The sequence below is a fragment of the Rhopalosiphum maidis genome, chromosome 2 (assembly GCF_003676215.2).
Source record: "Rhopalosiphum maidis isolate BTI-1 chromosome 2, ASM367621v3, whole genome shotgun sequence".
NCBI classification, from domain to species: Eukaryota; Metazoa; Arthropoda; class Insecta; order Hemiptera; family Aphididae; genus Rhopalosiphum; species Rhopalosiphum maidis.
Genome location: NC_040878.1, coordinates 11,021,698 through 11,043,641, shown reverse-complemented (window position 1 = coordinate 11,043,641; position 21,944 = coordinate 11,021,698).

The window sequence follows — 21,944 nt, the reverse complement described above, 5'->3', positions numbered from 1 at the left end:
AAATTTTTGAAATTTTTAAATATACTATAAGACCATATTAATATATTATACAATTTATGAGATTTTTTTTGTATTTATATTGGAATGTCTTGTGCTGATACAAATTTCTATTTTTTATAGACAACTATTTAGTGGGAAATCTTTTTAAACATTTTTGAATACCTAGTTTAAAATTTGAAGAAGTAGTTTTCAGATACTGAAATGTTTTTATTAAGGACAATAGAAAGACTAAAAAAAAGGGTTTTACGAAAATATAAAATAGATGTAATATTGTATACCTACTATACCTATAATATTTATTTTATTAAATTTTTATAAATTATAAATTACTAACATTTTAAAATTACCATAATACAATAGCCCATCATCCAAATGCATTATCACGAATCTATTAAAATACTAAGTTAAATAATTAAAATATTTACTAGTTTAAATTTTGATTTTGATACGTTCAAATCTTCAGAAAAATTCTCCATTGGATAATTTATAGTAGAAAAGGAGATTCTTGTTTTAAAACTAGAAGTTTGTAACTCCACAGAACACTCCTTAATATAGTCTCGAGATTTTGAAAATATGGTCTTTGAGCATATATTTTACCATTATTAAACATCTGCAATATTGAAGAAGAAAATGAGATGAGTAGATATACTCATCTATATTATACTAGATCCTACACTAAATAAATTACCTATATATACAATATGTATTAGTGTTTATTTTACACATTAAAGCATACAACTAATTCGTGACTGACAAAAAAGTTAATGTAAATTTGTAAATTATGTAACCGTAGCCATGTGATAATCTATTTTTTTCTTTTTAATTTAGTCTTGAGGATAGAATAATTTAAATTTATATTAATATTATGATTGACTATAGTCAATAGCCTTGAGTTATTTTTAAAACCTTACTAAAATACCACAACGTCCATTATCAATTATCATTCAACTTTACACCAATAGATTAAGTATTAATGAATTTACGTGTGTTCAATTAGCGCCTAATACGATATATTGTGTATACGGTATTTTTTTCAAATAAAATATTAAACAGTTATAATGTATAGAAATAGAACCATTAGCAAATCAATATTATTGACAACATGTTATCAAACTAAAACGGTTTTAAAATAATTGTATTTGATTTATTAATATTAATAAATAATAAATACATTAGAATTCTGTAGTAGGCACTTATATTATAGGTTAAACGTTAAAATATAACTAGCACATTAAATATGTTTATTGTTTAAGAGAAAAAACCATAGAAAAAACAATCTTTAATAACAAATATTTAAAATTGAAGATATATACATTATTGTTTTGTTTTCTATACAATGTGTATTATATTATATATGTATCTATAATATATAATATATGATGTTCTAGCTAATAAGTTTCCCCGCCAACTCGGACGTGTTTATTAAGGCCAGAACACACCGGGGGCCTCAGCAAAAGTAATCAAGTATATTTTAGTTTTTATTCAATAGCTAATAAATTTGGCTTAAATCGTTTATAGTGCATATTTATTATTTTCATTACATAGTTACCTTAATAATTTATAATTTTTAAATGCCGATAGTATTTGAAATGAGTAATGACACATCATACAGTATAATATTATATTGATTTGACCTGTATCTAATATTGTGTAAATATAAGGTTACTTATAAGGTTTTTCTATTTTATTTTTCTAACACGTATATAGATTGTCATAAGCTCACCAAGTATTTCACAACCACCACAACAGATCTAAACAACAATATTCCATTGTTTCAACCGATAATGCCGTTCTATTTAATGCACTTATATGCGCGACAGTAAAATGCATAGGTACACGTTAATTTTCTTTACACCACCTTTATCGTTTTTGCCCTTTGACATTTTATTATTCAAATTATTGTTCTCTGTTATAGTTTTGACACGAGCCATTCATTGGACTAGTTGTTATCCATTCGTATTTTTTGTTTTGTTACTATATTATACTTTTCCGCTGCCTCACCCCTCTTTTTATATGTATGTACGAAAATGCTAATCATGCGGTTATATATTTTAGTCCGATTAATTGCTTTATTAGTATTGGGGTGAAGAAAAAATTGTGCCCTGTGTTCCGGTGACTCCAGAGTTTCTACGGGTCGAGACGTCAAGGCGCTCTCATATTAATAATTCCCGCACATTGCATCCCGCACAATAAATTGACATTGTATACAACGAGCAATATGTATAGGTACACAGGAAAGTACATGTCACTTTGGATGCATTTTAATCGTACAAGTGCATCGGCTATTGTAATGTACAAAAGTATTTGGACATTGTTTTTTAAATAATTTTTTATAATATTCCTGCAGGTGCTAATGCACACGTGGCTGGCGCGTGTTGTTTTTTCAAGTCTAATTGTAGTTTAACATAAACTTAGTTCGTAGATACGTCTAGTACATTATTTAAACAGTTCATGTTATCCAGTAACATGAAAGTTAGGTCTCCTTAGAAAATTTGAATTACTAATGCAAAATGTAATTCATTTCAGTTATGCATTTTTTTACAGCTTTATAAAATTAGCATAAATAATATAAACATAATATGCATGTATAGTTAGATATAGTATACTATAGGTATTGTATGAAATAAATAATAATATAAATAATATTTTACTGATCGATAATATAACTATATAAGTCAGGTAAATCTTTTTATATTATATTCATTAATCATTAATAAACATTTTAATCCTATATAGGTACAATAAAACCAGTTGTATCTTAAGATTATACTTAAGCAATCAATTCAATAATTATAACAGGAATAACTGTTAATGTAATATGTTGTAAGTCCGTAAATTGAATAAGTTATATCGTGCAATAATATATGTATATATATATATGACATATACTTATGTAGTTATGTTATATTTAGCTGTATATAATTATCAAATTATATACTAAATGTAACAATATTTTTTTGCACACATAATTGTATTAAAATATGATTTATATTTCAAACACATTTTAAATTTTATCCATATTGATATTTTTTTTTACTTTTTTTAATATAATTTATTAATTTAAATATCAATACCTACTAAACATATGCTGTATTTTAAATATGAAAATAATCAATATGTATTTACTTTTAAAACTACTAATAAACGATAAGTCCATGTGTATACGGAAGAGCATAGAGTTAAGACCCGTTATCAGAAGTGATGTTGAGCTTGTAATCATTACCAATTTGTATCACACGATGTTAAAATAATAATATTGTTATATTATATTTTATTTATTTTATCTCTCGTCCGTATATGTATATAGGTGCATCAGTGCAGCTCAGAGCGATGCGTTGTACTCTATGTATATGCTATGGCTGCAGCGGTGCACTAACCAACTGACAACTGTACACGTTGTTCGTATAGGTATACTGTTGTATATTGTATAACGTTATGATGCTGTGTACATCGTACATATGTTCGGTCAAATAATATCGCATGGAAATAAATCGGGCGCGATAGGGTCTTCTGCAGCCAGCCGAGACTTAATCGTAATCGAATTCGAGGGTCGGCGGTATAGTGCCGCGGGCGTGGACGTGGTAATTGGCCGTCCGCAGAGTCAATTAGGCGCCAAGAACAGGCGTGCTTACACGCACATATTGTGTATATATATTTGTGTGTGTGTGTGTGTGTGTGTATACGTCTGCTTTTCAACACGCCGCGGACACGACAGAGCGTTATTATTATTTTGACTTGCAAATTTCGGTAACCAATTGACCGCGTGTGCGTATTATAATATTGTTATGCAAAGGTGTAGGCGCGAGTGCGCGACCGACACACAACTCCGTGTTAAGTGTCCGGGCGAATGCCATTCACTGTATAGTGCATCGGACGGTAATTCGGGTCGCGAGTCCGCGCGAGCCATATACAATACGCTCCATTTGGGGACATTGCCATTAAGCTCGCTGTGTATATTATATTATGAAATTCGTGACGGGCGCTGCCATAAATAGACCTACAACTGCCCTGTTCGTGATTGGAAATACTGATTGGTGGTGACGGGTTGTTCACCCGATCTGAGGGTAGTTTTTGTTTTTGTTTCGACTCGCACCCTTCATCAAGAAACCGAGACAACGGAAACACATTGTGATGGTGTTTATTCGATTTTTACTATTCGACACACTAAACGATGTATGACAAAAATCTAATTATCATGTACATGGTAGATTCTAATTAAAATGCCAGACTACCTCTATAGCATTATGAACAATTCTTTAAAAATTGTATACAAAATATACCACTTATTTTGTTTTTTTCCAAGGCTGAACGTTTAAAATGAAAATCAATATATTGATTACAGTTAGAATAAATAATGAAAACTTTATAGACAATAATAATAACATTCGTCTACGCATTACGTTAAACACTACAGTTATGATTGTAATTGAAAAACGGTATTTCTTCAGATCACACTAATTACACTATAATAATAATTATATGATTTAATTGACATGTCTATAAATATTACAAGTTCAAGCATCGTATGAATTTCAATGAACTGACTTTTTTGAATTCTGTTATTTTTGAACCTTTATTTCAATCTTCTTTTTTCATAATTCTAAAACTGTTTCACAACAGTGTAATATACTAATATAGTAAAACACAATACTAGTGAATTATGAATGAGTTATAATAGATTTATTGTATTTGACTATTCACAGCGGTTATAAAATAACAGTAGTACATAAGCGTAACGTTACTTATCTGTTCCCATGTATTACGAAGACTTAATAATATGTTCATGTATTATGCCAGTGCTATCAAGAAACCGTTACAATACAGCAGTATTGTAGTCATATTATCATAGCGTATGTGTGTGCGCATTCAAGTTATTATTAATTATGTTTTTGGTTATAAAAAAATGTAAGTTTTTTTTTATTCTTTTATTCAATCTCATCATATCTAGTGGACAATTGACTGGCTGATTTAGTTGACACATTCAAAATATATTCCGGGGACGAATATATTCAATTAAACTAAGATCCGTATCCGCGTGCGCGGAAGGGGACAATTGTTCAGGAAAGGGATCCACGCCACCCGGCAAGGGATGGAGTTTAATTTACCTAAACGACTATAAGGAGATCCCGGGATAATGCAAGGCAATTTCGGTGCTCGGATTTGGACCGGGAAAAATATTTGGACGTTTATGTGTGTGTGTATAGCGCGGTGTACGTATATAATACAACTGCGGCGCGGCATACCGCACGGTTTTATGTGTATATATTCGGCGAACAAAAAACAAAAGTCGTCGGGGTGACCGTATGACGCCACCGGTCTTTATTTCATTTCTCCGCTTTTACATAATACTGCAGGCAGAGGTCGTTGTTTTTTATTGTTATGGTCCCGGGGGTTGTCGTTTCTTGTGCTCGCGTGTATAATAATATATATATAGTTGTTCTTATCAGGTGATAAACAAGCGAGTAAACAAACCGGATATTGTGCAGCGCGACCACCCCGGGGGCGCGTTCACGGTTAGCGTCGAATCGCCGGGCGGTGGTGTGGTGAGGGAAATCCAATTTTGGAGTTTTGCGTCCGGACGGGATTTGTAGGGAAAAAATACATAATTTTATTATATTATTGTTGTTATAATATCGTCCTATATAGTATACACGCGCATATATTGCGTAGTGTGTGTACACCGCGCATTTTTTGTCTATCTGTTCATATAATCGCGTTACGAACGTTACGATTTTCGGTTGGAATGCGCGTTCTACTACATATTAACTGCAATATTATATCGCGATAAGCGTTGCGTGTTTACTGTTTATTGTGTACGAAAAGAAAAGCGTCCGATGAGTAATTCGATAGGAATTTCCCGGGAACCCAAACGCGTGACGCGCGCGCTCGGTCACTTGTTCCGAACTGTCGGCGTTGATGACCCCAATGACACATATTTCACAGGAAAACTCCTCGACGGGGTTGGATTTCCGGCCCGCGCGTACCTGGGCGTCACGGATGGCTCGACATTGCAAAACATAAATTCATATAATACATGCAGCTAGGAATGCATCCTGTACCACACTGTTATTATTATTATCATAATCGTATATTCGTCTATACGTGTGTGAACTGCGAATAACAAACCATTATTACTATAGTAATTCGTCGTCTGAAGTTGTTTGATTTTTTATGAGTCAAAATCGACCTTTCCGTTTAACGACGGTATAGTAATACGAGTACTCGCATATATATTTCCATTTTCCAACTTAAGTTTTTAGATTTCGGTAACTCCTTAATCCTTATTACAATAATTCAAGTAATATTATAAGCCAATTAAATAAACATGATGTACTTTATAATGTTATTAATATACAATATGTCAATGTTATAATATTATATTGTATTATATTATACGAATTAGTTATAAAAGTAGTTTTAAACGAATAAAATAAATTACAATTTTAATCACATTGCAGCTTATATTAATATTATTGTCACACATGTAATAGAAAACGTAATATTGTCTCTCTATCTTAGTAATGGTAAAAGGCATCAGTTGTGAAAATATTATCATATTATTCTATTACGTGGTCTATAATAATAATATAATAAAATTTTTAAAGTACGAGGTCACCAAAATCTAAAAACTTAAATTGTTTTAGACAGAAAATGGAAGTAACCTGTACTGGCAGAAAACGACAACGCACGTCATCCACCGCGATTGACGTCAACGTTATCGCGTTTATCTGTACTAATCATGTGTAACTCTACACCTCTTTCAATATCATTAAAGATATCTGTGTGGGCATCTTCAATATACACGGAATTCGCCGTATCTCAATGAATCCACATACATTTCTCGGTATAAATCGTCAAGTATCAAACTCACCGATTTGTTTTTACGGAAAAGACATTTTAATATTTTAACAATAATTATATACACACGACGTTACGATAACAAAGTCGAATCGTCATCGTATAAACCGACTTTCGTCAGTCGAAAAATATGTTCCGCGCAAGAAGTTTGCGTGTCTATCGACCATTGCCACAGAGTATAATAATATATGTATATTGAGTAAAATGAAATGAAAATTGTACGAGAAATATCGATCGTACACATAGAATATGCACAACGAAAAATAATTTTCTATTTTTTCGTTTTGTTTCATTTGTTTTTATAAAAGTAATAATCTACATAGACTGTCGATAGTCTTGTTCAATTGTAACGTTAAAACGTTTTTTTCGGCGTATCCGAACAACTGTAAACAATAGTCATTAATGTGAGAAAAATTTGCGAAATTCTCGCCTGCCGTGCGTCATATGTTTTGACGGGTTTGGAAATTGTTTTTTTTTCCCAAATCGATAAGTACGTGAGCAGAGATGGATGTCTTTTTCGGACGACTGGACACTCGCAGCATGGAAGTCACGAAAAAGTCGACGCGTTATCGGCGTCGCACTATACGGCTGTTCGCACGAGTATTCGGAAAATCCGTAACGACCGATCAGCAGCTATATAGTCGACATGTTGTGCAACTCGGACTGCAAATTATCGTATACTATTTAATTATTATAATATCGATGTTATATGTTACATTATATGGATGCGAACAGTTAGCGCGTAGGCCTTGGTTGTGCCGTTCTCGCGCCTCGACCGAACCCCAATGCCGGTGACCTAACCGCGGAGGTGACCGACCCGTGGCATAAATTATTCAATATTGTTGTTTGTCTTTAAAATCGTTGTGCGGCAGACCCGATAATAATAATAAACTGCAAATTTTGATAAACTCGCATTTACGACATCATTAAACTCGTGTACTTATATATTATATAGTATACATACATTATATATATATTATATGTATGTCGTGTGATGTGTGTATGCGTATATTTTCTCATCGGTTTGTTTGTAAACAATTTACGTTCCGAAGAATTTGGGCCAATGTCCGTCTGGCCAGTCTGTGATGCCCTCTCCTCTATTCTACAACACCGTACATTATATTGCTGCTTCGTGTACTTACTCCCACCGTGGTCGTCGAGGTTTGCGGCTCTGTCGTCACGGATACGTATATTATACAGACGGTACACTGCAGACCGCGACACCCAGACGTACGTTGGCGTAGGTCTTTGCCCAAGGTTGCGGTGACTGCGGTTAGTCACGTGGAAGGCACGTGGAGGCGGTCGCGCACCTGATTCTGAAAATATATGACAGTGATAGTGGATTCCTCGGCGGAAGTAGCGCGAATAATTTTCACACCTCGTTCGGTGTGCGATACAGTTGGCGGGAAAGATAACGATAACGCTGGCGAGCATAGATTTAATGAGGGGCACCGGAAGTGCGTGCGATGGGGTTACACGTACACCTCCGTGACACACGGCAACCGAATCTGTGTTACGGCACCGCAGCCGTATGTTTTTCGCGGGTTTTGGTTTTCAAGCATAACACGTACTACACACGATCATGCCTCTTCGCTCGCGATACCGTTTTGAACGACTCACTTTTTTCTATTAGAAATTTTTGTATAAATTATAATAGGTATTAAAATATTTACTTTCATTATGTATATAAGTGTGGTAGTATAATAATATAGGTAACGCGTGCCAACTCATTTTATTTCACGTCATGTCGTGAGTATCAACGATAGCCGCGTAATATTATCACGTATGTAAAACGTGTATGTTAATAAAGTACTGCTCAGATTTTGATAAGTACCAACATATTTATGATGTTAAAAATTAACTTTAATAAATAAAACTATTTCATAAATGATTTAGAGGAGATTAAAAAATTCGTTATGATAATTTCAACTATGTACCTACTGTTATAATATTACTATAATATTATGCAATATAATTAACCTATATTCACAATTTTTGGGTTTATGTAAAAGATGATTTTCCGAGAAATTACATAATTGAATCATTCAAAAAACAATGTTAATCGTCATAGGATAAGCTAGAGAACGTTTTCACTTAATAATTAACAAGAAACAATTATTTAATTGTATTGTTGAATAAAATTATGTGACTCAATCATATCTGAACGTGTAAACTAATAGATTCTGTTTCCGCGTCATAATATTTTGGTGAAACCGGTAAAAGTAGTTCAAGGTTAGCTTTCAAATATATAACAATAATAACTACAATACACATATTTAATTTCAACGTATATCGTATATTAACTGAAAATGATTGTTATACATAATATAGCATTACCGTTCGATTGAAAATAAAAATTACATTTTTTTAAACGTACCTACTTCTAATTAATATTTTATAATTAATACTAATATATAATAATAATATATTCTATATAGGTACTATACTCTATTACCTGCTAATCTAATTGTTTCTTATACTAGTCAACATTCAAAGAACAGGGCCATAATGTATTTTTTACATTCAAAGGTAAGTAATAGATACTTAATTATTAGTTGTTATTAACCATTAGAAAACGACTAATAAGTGATGTGTCAATTTCGTGGTTTTTATTGTATTTCTTAAATGTTTTTCACCACGACGATGTTATACGTGTAATATTGGTATAATACTATTTGCATTAATGTTATTTTGGGTCGATGATGAATGTTAAACTAATTTTGTTACTTGTTGATATAAGATTTCTTATTTTAAAGTACTAATGAATACAATGGGGAAATAAAAATAGATTTTCTATTGAAAAGGTGATAGGGTCTTTTTAGCAGCAGCTGTATCATACCTCGACAAGTGCAAACTATATATATAGTACTTTATTGTGGCGTGAAAACATTGAGTCATACATAAACGAGATCAAGACACCTTATGCTAAAGTCACCTGTTCTAATAGGTGTGAACCGATGTACAAATAAAAAAATAGAACGGGGTTGTAAATTGACGTGATTCGATTTATGAACTCGTCGTCGTTTATTAGAATTATTTCACAATATTAAATGGAATAAATAAAATAAAATAATAATAATAAAACCGAAGAATGATTTCCAATACTTATACTCTGGTTATGCGGAAAATTAATCCTCTGGTACGAGGATCATTCAGTTTTATTTGCGCTATAAAAAGATTTAAGTGGCATTAAAAAAAAAAATTAATTCAAATCGTCATGTTTGTACAATGTACATGTTATAAGTTATATATTAAATATTTATTATCGTAACGAAACGTTAGGATAGATTATAATATACCGTGTTCGTTCAAAAAATAGACACGCCACGCGTACAAGCACATAGGACCTGCGAGAATAATAATATCGTACTCAGGTCTCGGACGGTTCGTTTATTTTTTTTTGACGAGAACGTACCTGTCACCGCGGAAGACAAACGACGTACCAAACAGTCATTGTGCTGGAGAAAAAAAAATAAATTGTAATAAACGAATGTTTAATAACATATAGGTTTTCCCTCCTCTTACCTGTCGCTGAGAGAGAGATTGCATCAAAAATAGGATACGTTGATGAATGGTCGTTGGGCTGTTTAAATACATACACATACACAGACACACACACATACACACATATTAATATATAACGATCGCGATAACATCTTAATGACGTATCGGATAATGCGCGAGGATGGCCGGACATAATATTATGTGACCGGTCTCCAGCGCGCAATCGGGTCGTCCGAGGACGCGAACATGGAAGCCTAATCCTTGTAAACATATAATATTATACATCCTACACGGTCTTCTCTGGACAAGAAAAAATAAAACGACGATAATAATATTAATGTTCATTGCCAGTCCCCCGTGCTGTAAGTGATATCTTACAATTCAACATGCTATATTATTGTATAGCATGCACCGACATGCGCACGGTATATATACATATTATAATATAGACCGATAGATCCATCGAGTAAGGATTCGACTTGCCGCTCCTTAATTTTATCCGAGTGTATAGAATATATGTACATATACGAGTATATTATGGGGACGATTCGGATAATCGAATCACCATGTATACACATGAATTTATATAATATGCTCCGATTGCTCTTAATAACTTTTGTCTTTAATGAATTCTGCAATTTATGGAAACATTTGAAATAACTTATAATATGGAAACGTCGTTATGCGGTAATAAATTATTTCACTTTGGGTCGCGATTAAAGCTAACATGGCCACATGGGTAATATACCTTTATATATGGTATATACTATGTTATGTATTATATTATATATAGCTGCACGTATACTTACACATATAAAATCAGTTAAAGCTATTTATTATGATAAATACGTGACTATGTATGGTGAGATGACGTACCTTCCGCCTCCACTGGTATTTTCGCATATTTTTTCTCCGCTAATAAATGTACCTATTAGGCTATACTGGATTTTTCACAAATTTGACCACAAACAGCATATATATATATATGGGTACTTTATGCGCGTTACGACTTATACGAGTCGACGATATTCAATATTCAGTAAACGTTTTCTTTATATATCTCGAAAATAACAATGCTCTATATCAGATGCAATAAGTGCATCTAGAAATAATAACAAACTAATATCATATCGTATATTTTTCGTGTGCGCATTGATGCAAAATCACGATAACAACAATATGTGCACGAAAATAACTATATATGTTTACCGAACGCATCAGTGACGGATGATAGTTTTATTCAAATAATAATAATCTTTGCTCGCCGCACAAAAGCCGGTATCGGATGTTTGTGGACTTGAGATTTACCGCGTATGTGTATTATATAATATAATATGTAAGGCTTAAGTTCTCAAACAAATTTATACTATGATGATGATATCGGAAAAGTCTATTATGCGCGCGCGTTCAAAACTGGTACCAATAACATCATGCGTGTATGCATACATAGTGTTTGCAGAGTGAAAAATTACTTTCCAGGAGGAGGGCTACGTATAATATTACATACATATATATATATATATATAAAGTCGAGTGCGCTCACCGGAGTTCAATAACGCAGTATAATACGTACAATTGACGACGATATAAACTTGTTTGCAGTTCTCCGCTATTGTGTTCGTCTCTCGGCGGTGCAGTATTCGGTTAGTGTACCCTAGCAATACCTATGGCCTATGCACACTGGTTTGTCAGTCATTTATCATCGATAACGACGACGACGACTGAATACAACATATTATATACCTACCAAACTACTATAATATCATATTATTATGTATACGACCGCGACTGGCGATGAAATCCGTACACTTCTCCGTGCGTATCTCATCGGCGCGCGCGGACGTTATGTTTTCCCCGCCGTCCCTCCGCAAGCGCGTGACTTTAATAACCGCGAACGAAAAAAGCGAAGCAAAGCAAAAAAAAAAAAAACCCACACAATAATATGTGGTACGACCTAGTCGATATTATTATGATACGCGTTTGTGAAAATATATATTTATTTATTCTCTCCGATTTTTTTTTTTAAATTTATATTTTCATTCTTTTTGTTTGTTTGTTATAATATAAATAACGAGTTTATTGTTGCGTCAAACCACCGAGACTTATAAAGACGGTATATATACATACACGTATTATAGGTATACCTTTATTGTACGATATATTATATTACACCGATATAATATATATATATATATATATATATATATGATGTAGGTATAAGCGCGCGCACGGAGGACCCTATACACAGTGCTGTCGACGGGGCGTCTCGGATCGGTATATATCGGCGGCCGCTAATTAATTAAGGATTATATCCGTTTGGAGGGGGTCCCCAGGTGACAACAAAAGGTTCGACGATGATAATAACACACATAATGTCTACGCAAGACACAAAACAGCCAGTTATCCGCCGCACGGCAGTCATCGTTTCGTCATAATCTGGTTATCGAACCCCGCGTCGTCGACTTAATATTAAACACGCGGCGGAGACATGATATACCGAATAAGCGCTTATTATTATACACGTACGTACGGGTGTGTTGCAGTTTTATTATAGTTCTTAAAAGTTACCGCGGTAGAATATTATAAAACGCGACGTCGTGCCGGCCACATAATAGTGGTTTGCGCGATGATTCAATGCCGCCTAAAAATTAACTCTGTTTCGATTCGTATGCCGCAGATAATATATATATATATATATATATGCCCACTGCAGGTTGTGTTTGCGGATCTTACGGTCATTATCGATTTTATACGTCATTAGGTGTATCTGTATGACGTACTTACCGTGAGGTTTTCTGTAGACCAGCGTTTCTCAACCTGTGGTATGCGTAATGTGTTATATTATTTATTAATTCCTGTTTAGATTCATTTTTTTAAATTCTAATATTCATTTATCATTTTTATCATTAATTTATTGATATCGAAAATAAATAGATAATATTCTAAAACCGCTAAATTGGATAAGTTAAAAAAAATGGAACGAGTTCCTATTATAGAGGAACTGAATTTGGAGCGAGTTCTTTCTCTGAATAAGGAACGGGGATCTGGAGCGAGTTCATATATTAGGAACGGAACGAGATCCATTTAAAAAGGAACTTTTCCAACACTGTGCATTATTAATAAGTAAAACAAATGGTCAGGTGGTACGTAAAAAATTTTCAAACTGTGTAGGTGGTACGCGAGTATAAAAAGGTTGAGAACCGCTGCTGTAGACGAACGTTGCGAACCGATGATAGGTACGCACTTGTGTGTGTGTGTGTGTGTGTGTATACAAACGATATGATACGGCTCATGGATTTTGAAACAATAAAAGTTAACTTCCGGAAATGCATAAAATATTATTTATATCATATGAAAAAAAAGTTGTGTTCATAATATATTAAGAACTTACCTCCTATTTCTACGTATACGCGTGTGGTACGTACTATACGATAGTATATTATAATAATAATGATACGAACAATGTGAAGTAAAAGCTCAGAGGTCGTTCTTCGAGTAGAGGTAATATCTATGTGTACAATACATAACGGCGCAAAACAGTAAAACGGCAAAAAGAGAAAATCGTGCCCGCTACAGTGTTCCACCTGAACCTTGCATGAATCGTATGATAATTAAAATCGATACAGAATACCGATAACGAGAAATATTGACGTTTAACGACTAAAAAGGGCTGTAACAAGGATTTACGTGTACTATTGGCGTATAGTATTTATATAATATATTATTATTATGCTCATAGGTTCAAGGACTTGAGCATAACGCGTAAACTTCAAGGTATCGAAATAAATTTTGAAGCAAATCAACTGAAATTGATTAATTTATTATACACGGACGGACTATATCATGTGCAGACAATTATTATTTATTATTATTTACATATCCCATGTCACGTATTAAGCGCAATTAAAATATTATGTTTTATTAAATTATTAAATATATATATGCAACAATACTATATGGACTTCGGAAGTAGAATTAATTAAGTGAAAAAGTAGGATTACGAATTTATAGTAAATAAATAAATTATTAAGACAATACTAAACACTATGCAGTCGTGAAACTTTTATTTGTGTGATTTGTTTAAATTAAGTCTGCTGTATTCACCCAAAATGTGTTGTTCGATATTTTATGTTATTCTGTTTGAAAGTACTGCAGATGGTTTGTGATTGTTAAGCTTCGTATAATGCAACAACATACGGTTCACAGTAAAAGTTTATAGTTTAAGTTTAAAGTTATGTAAGGATAAAATGATTATTTATTTACTCTACTGACTTATTGTTTGGTTTAATCAAAATAAATGCAGTTTCGTTTAGAGTTTACACTCACGAGTCCGACTTATAGGCCACCTATTTCGTTTTGGGGTAAAGTATTGTGGTTGTGCGATTTGTATAGACTTCACATTACACTGTCGTGTAGCCGTACAAGAAACTGGATCAACCAATCAAAGTATAGTAGGCATTAAAATATATATGTTTACAACACATGGGCAATGATGATCTCTACCTTTTTTTTTATATAGCTAACGTGCGTAACCGAAGTCTTTGGCTTGAATAGAAATTGACCTGAGGGGGCGTCATTATAGTTAATACAGAGGGTCGTAAAACTAAAACCGAGAGGATAGCAATGTTTATACCTTTTTAGCGTCTCTTCGCTGCAGATAACACTCTAATTTTAGAACGCTTGTATATTATACCCTCTTAATAATTTGAAATTATATTTATTTATGTTAATAATTCCTATACTTACTCGTAATTATTGTATACATAATTCAAACAATTATTTTTAATGGGTTATTTATGTATGTGACTTCAGTGCACAACGCAATGCGATCTACAGGTAAACCCTGTGATCTTTGTGCAATAATTCTTTTTAAACGTCGATTTCGTTTCATTCTTTGTGTACCTGTAGTCTGAATGGTTTGAGGGTAGCACTCAGTAACTTGAACGCAGCTGAAAGCGAGGTCGACAGTTTGCACGTGACTCGATTTTTTTCCTCCGTTTGCCTTATTCTTAATCGTTTCCCCATTTTCTTTTGGACGCGTGAATGTGATTGTGCTCTATTGACATCATTAATGGTCACCCGAACAGCAATTAACTCACGTTCGGGGCAGACAGGCTCCAGGGAAAGACGTTGAACAAAAAAAAAAAAAAATAATAAATATATAAACGAAATAAAATAACGGGGATGGCGTCACCCCGACCACGATCACATTATCCTTCGCGTATATCTATAGGTACATCACAACTGCAGTGAATATGAGAGGAGACGCGCGGGTATTGGCGTCTCGTCTGCGCCTTCCTATTTTTTTTTTTTTTTTTGATTTTTTTGTATTATATATCATTATTATTATTATTGTTATTGTTATTGTTATTTTTTTAGTTTAGCTCTAGCCGTAAAAAATAATTGCTCATCCTTCCTTTGTCTTAATTGCCACAGATCGATGGGGCGCTCAAACGTTACACGTGAGTACGTATATTCAAATATGCCGATTTACGTATGCCTACAATACAACTGCATCGATATTTTAAACTGCGACAGCTGTTGTGCCGACGAGGACGATATACCGCCGTCGTCGGTACGATTGAAAAAACAAAATAACCGACCGACAATCACACATACACACACACACACACACACACACACACACACACAGTATTAATACTTCATACTTATGTATGTATGTACCAGCTTTACATACGGCGTGCACACTAGCGTGGTGAAATTGTCTAGAAAATTATGTTCGGTGTACGATTATATTATTATGGAGGCGCGCACCCCGCTGGCAGGACCTACACTTTCGTATGTATATATATATATAGTGTATAGGTATATATATTGATGGCGATGACGGCGTCGATTTAGAATAGTCGCGGAAAAAAACAGACGCACACGTCGAAATCGTGAGAAAAAAATTGTCCTTACTTAACCGCTTAATGAGATGAACGCGTTAACGACCATCTATTGATTTAATGCACGCTCGTGTGTTTGTGATGTGTGTCAGTTATGTAAATATTATGTCGAGGCGACGACGACACCTTTTTGGCGCGGTTTTTGAAATATGATTGTTCGCGCGGGGGGGCATTTGCATAACGAAACAATAAGCATTTCCGCGGCGAGGGGGTGAATCGCGGCGGTGGACGGGTGTACCTATACAATAATCATAATAGTAATAACGATAATAATTATTATAAATTATAATAATAGCAGTACATAGGTATATTATAGGCACCACGCTGTATGATAATATGCTCACTGCGCGTATATATATAGGTATATCCATCGTGTACAATATTATAATGCGATGCAGTCGATGCACCGTGCGAACTTTTGACTTGTAGCCGCGGTCGGTTTCGGCATATCACATATAGGACGCGATACCCACGACGATTGATGATCTGCGACTCGCGAGGGGGCATGCCACAGTGCGCCGTTCGACGCACGCCGTAAAGGGATAGGTGTACCTATGTGTGTAAATGTATATAATAATATTTAATATGATGAGAATCCATTAGCAACCGAGTGCGTTTTGATGAACCGCAATCGTCGTGGACGGTTTATTTATTATTATTGTACGACCGATAAAGGATATTTTTCTTTTCATCTTTTGTGACTTTGTTTTTTTTTATGTTTATTTGATTTTTTTTCCGACCAGAACACAATATAGAGACGCGCCATCGTAGTATAAACGTAGTTACTGTGTTCGACGAGTGTTTCGGCGATGCCGGTGTCACGCACTCGAATCTCTTGATAAATATACGCTCGGCCGTAATATGATAACTGCATGGCACCGTATAGTAGCATTACAATGTTATGGTCGTGTCTTTATTTATATTATAATAATTATTATAATTATAATTATTATGTGTTGTCGTACAATGTACGAGAGTAGGTATACGCTGCAAGCGGTGCGCACAGCATTGGAAGCAAAAAAATCTTCCAAACGTTTTTCGATAGAATTTTAAACCTTGATTGGAATACGAAAACGAAATTATACTGAACCACAAGCGCACCGATAAAAATTATATATAATAACATTAATAACATACTGTTGGGCGCGAATAAACTGGTTTTGTCGTCGAAAACTCAATTTGCTAGATAATAGTAAACGTTACGGCAAAAATTTCGCTTACGACGATAGCTGTTATAGCGATGATATAAAACTACAGACACGCGAACTCTCGTACTTTTTCGTAGCTGCTGAAAAAAAAAAACTTCGATATTTTCTATTATTTTTAACATTCGAGTTTATGAGTTTATAATTATACGGTTATAGAGACCGCCCTAAGGGGACACGTGTATTGGTTTTACATCACTTATTCTGCTAGTGTACTACATCAGCGTATATATAACCAACAACACCGATCGTTATTATTACTGTGAAATGCATCGTAATCATCAGCGACGAACGAATAACTGATTAATATTATTTTTGATCGGGCATGCTCTTTTAATAAAAACACTATAGGTATACGCTTCTAGTTCAACGTAATCACTCATAACAACAAAAAATATTAAAAGAAAAAAGTTAATTAAAAATAATTCTCGACTGGGGCTATTGGCTGACAACAATTTTTTTTCTAGTTACAATAAGATGATATTAAATCACTTTTAAATTTTAGCTTACAGATCATATTTTTATTATACTAATAAACTGCTTGTATTGATTTAATTTCTGAATTTTAACACTTGTTTGCCGCCCGTCTCGCTTTGTACTAGGATTTGGTGAAGGATTTCATGAACATTGTTATGTTATAATATTATTCGGATTTTAAAACGAAATTGGACATTGGAAATGTATATCGTGATGGCAATATATTATTATTATACGAGTTGTATGCGCGTAAAAAACGAATACCTACTAATTTATATGTTTTAAAACAAAAGACGTCACATTATGCAAATCGACGATTGTATGTGTATCGTATATTGACAATACATATATATATAATAATATATATATACATAATACTATGTTACCAACGTTATACCTGGTTATTTCATGTGTGTAATGTGTATAGTGTATCGATTACGTATGGGTTAGGTACTTACGTATATACTATATATATATACCAAACCTACATCATTATAATATTAACGCTCTCGACAGCATCGTCATTAGACATGTCCAATTATGCCAAAATGTTAAATACGAGAAAAAAATAATTGTCATTTATAATAGGTATCATGTATGTTATCGTTATTAACGAAATTGGCAACAATTTGGACAAAACGATTGGAAAAACGCGTCCATCATTTATGGACTTATCGTAAATCTCGGTAGAAAACGTTTACGCGAGAAGCGAACGACGGACCACCAGTGGCTGTTTAATGGGTACATACTATATAGGTATACGTTTATAATACTATGTTATATGTTAATATAATCAATATAATCATATTGGCTATAATTCTCTATATAAGCTTATTCTTACGATTTTTTTTCTGTAAGAGGATTGAGGAATACGCGGTTGCTCGAGACGAATAAATTAATAAAAAAAACCTTAAACGATTTGCATAGTAATTAACGTAATAAATTACAATAATGTGTGTTTGTTTTAATTTTTAAACACATTATTGCAAAAACTACTAATAATAATTAGCTTCATTTACTTACTATACTTATATGAATAGGTATAACGTATAATATATACTTTATAATATATTCATTATATATATATATGTGTGTGTGTGTGTGTAGTATATTATAGTTCGTCATAATTGGTATATAAGTTCATAACGCTTACTATTCATAATGTATAACAATTTAACACGAACAATTATAATATTATTATTATAAATTAAAGTTCTGGCGAGCGTATTAAAATGTAGTTAAGTATCGCGCGCATTCTTTACTTGCGAACATTATTATTATTATTATTATCAATTATCATATTCGTACATGCGCGGATACATTGCGTGTCTTAAGTATATGCAAAATCTACATGTTATAATTATTATTATTATTTACACTCAGACTTTTTATGATTTACGAATTTAATAACGATATCAATGTAATTTGCACTAAAAGAATAAAATAAAATATAACGGTGTTCGGTGATGATTACACGGTTTTTTTTTTGTCTTATAAAGTATAAACATTTCAAAAGAAACTGTAATAACGATCGTGATACCATTGAGTTATTGATAACTTTAATGTGTGTAGACTGAGTGTGTGCAGGTATATGCGCAATATATTATTACTATATATAGCGTATTCCGACCGAGTAAAACAGGTACGATACCAATGTATATAATGTATTATATAGTGATATAATTAAACAACTCTATTTTTCCCGCGTGTAATAATATTTCAAAGTGATAAATATTTCGAACCGTCCTACAAGTGTATAATATACGGTTGGTCGTAATTTTTTATGCGATGCCGCGGTCGACCCGTTCAAAAACCAAAAGATAATGTTTTCTGTCGTCATTATTTATCGGTGAAGTCAGTATCGCGGCAGTGTACTTACGCGTCCGCTTTCTGCAGTATGTGAGAGCTATAAGCCAGGAGAGTCGTAGAGTTTTGAATTTTTCTACGATTTCAAAAACGTCGGTTTTGAAAAGAACGATTCGGCTTTGTGCTACACTATTAGTTTTCGCGTTCAAAGACTGCGAGTATATACGATGCGACTCTCGAGTGTTATGTATACATTATTGTCATCGTACACAAACATAGTGTGTACATTATTATTATTATTATTATTATTATATACCAACAGACTCGGAAATGTGTACTAGTCGTGTGTCGAGTGTGTGTGTGTAGCGCGCGCGCGCGCGCGTGGGGTGGAAATGAATTCGAAAAACGATATGTGCCACACGCGCCTAGATGTAACTATGATGGGGAGGGTACTGAAGAATTTCCTGCAGCAGTGTCCGGACTGTTGCTCGTAAAAACCAACGACTCTCGGACGAGCCAGATCCGCACTCGTACATATATACATTTTTATATATATATGATTCCATTTTGACGCCCCGTCTCTGATTGCCCCGACGCCAAATGACGGACATTATACTGCATATATACGTAGTTTGTGTGTGAAGTCGCGGGGGCGGCGGCGGGAAAAAGGGATGATGACTAAGCTGGACGCAGCGTGATGTGTGTGGAAGTGGTCCAAAAACATTTGCAGGATATGCGTATATTGTTATACGTATATGCCATCGTAATAATAATATTATATTATATTATATATTGTATTGTATAATGGGCGTGAACTCGCATAGTTTATGCGAACTGCTATTGAGGGCCCTAAAACAATATTATATAGTGCAGCGAGGGCACTGCATCCCGTGTTGCAGCGGCCGGTATACATATATGCATATTATATTATTGTATGGTCGATAATTTTCTGACGCGCGATAACCGAATTTCAACCCATTTCGTTTTACGTACGGCGTATAAAAAAATGAATCGCATAGTTTTTGTCGGCATCGTTAATGTCGTGCACGAGTCCGAAACTTTGAGGGTTTTTTTTCGTTTTTAATAACAAAATAGACCTTTACGGTTATTGCGAGAGTACTGCAGTGACCAAATAATTATGTATATACCAATATAATATGATGTATAATATTATTATTATTTTATACTGTCCTCGTAAGCTAAAACACTGTAATAATAGTCGGTGAAGAATATTTTCTGGTAAAACGTGTTTTTTAATTTTATATTTTGTTTTAAATTCGTACCGCCTTGTAAATTATATATCATAATAATATTATATTAACAATAGTATTGGTACGTGTTTTCTTATAAATTAACTTGAGAAATAAGAGGAAGTCATAAATTCAATTAAATTAATTTTTGAATAACATATCTTATTTTTAGTTTAAAGTATAATAGTTATTGGTAGAAATAAGTTATAACAATTTAGTTCATAAGCAAAAATGTCAGAAGTAATAATTATATTTAGTTAAATATATGTACCTATTATAAATAATATAATTTACAAATTACAAATACAATATATTTTTTTGATAAGCCATATTTCGGATTGAATTTCATAACGTTTTCTTAGTTTTGTTTATATCAATTATTAAAAACATTTTTTGTTCTATTTTAGTAAAATAATTGTTGTAAATAGGCAAAATTAAACAAACATTTCAACATATTAATATATAATTATATACACTAGTTATCAAAGTACGTACATTTATTTATTTATTGAAATATTACTATAGCAGTCGTACATCGTTTTTACATCGTTAAACAATAATGTCATTCATTTTATATTTTTGAACGATACGTACATATAATCATATCATGGTATAATAATTTATACCATTTACATTTTAAACCATTACAGGTAGTCATTAATATAATTTATGATATAATTAAATCTTATGTATGTAGTAGTAGGTCTCTACCTATTTAAATAAAACAAAGTATGGTATTTTTTTTTAAATATCCTTTTTTTTATGCTATACGAAACGTATTAAAATTCATTCTTAAATAATAAAAAATTATACCAACAGTGGGATTTTAAAACTTGCGATCATTTTTAACCAACCTCGTGCGTTATAAAATCGTTTTTATGATAATCTAATGGGCATCTTGTCATCGTCATTAGACTAAACCCGTGTTCACGTTC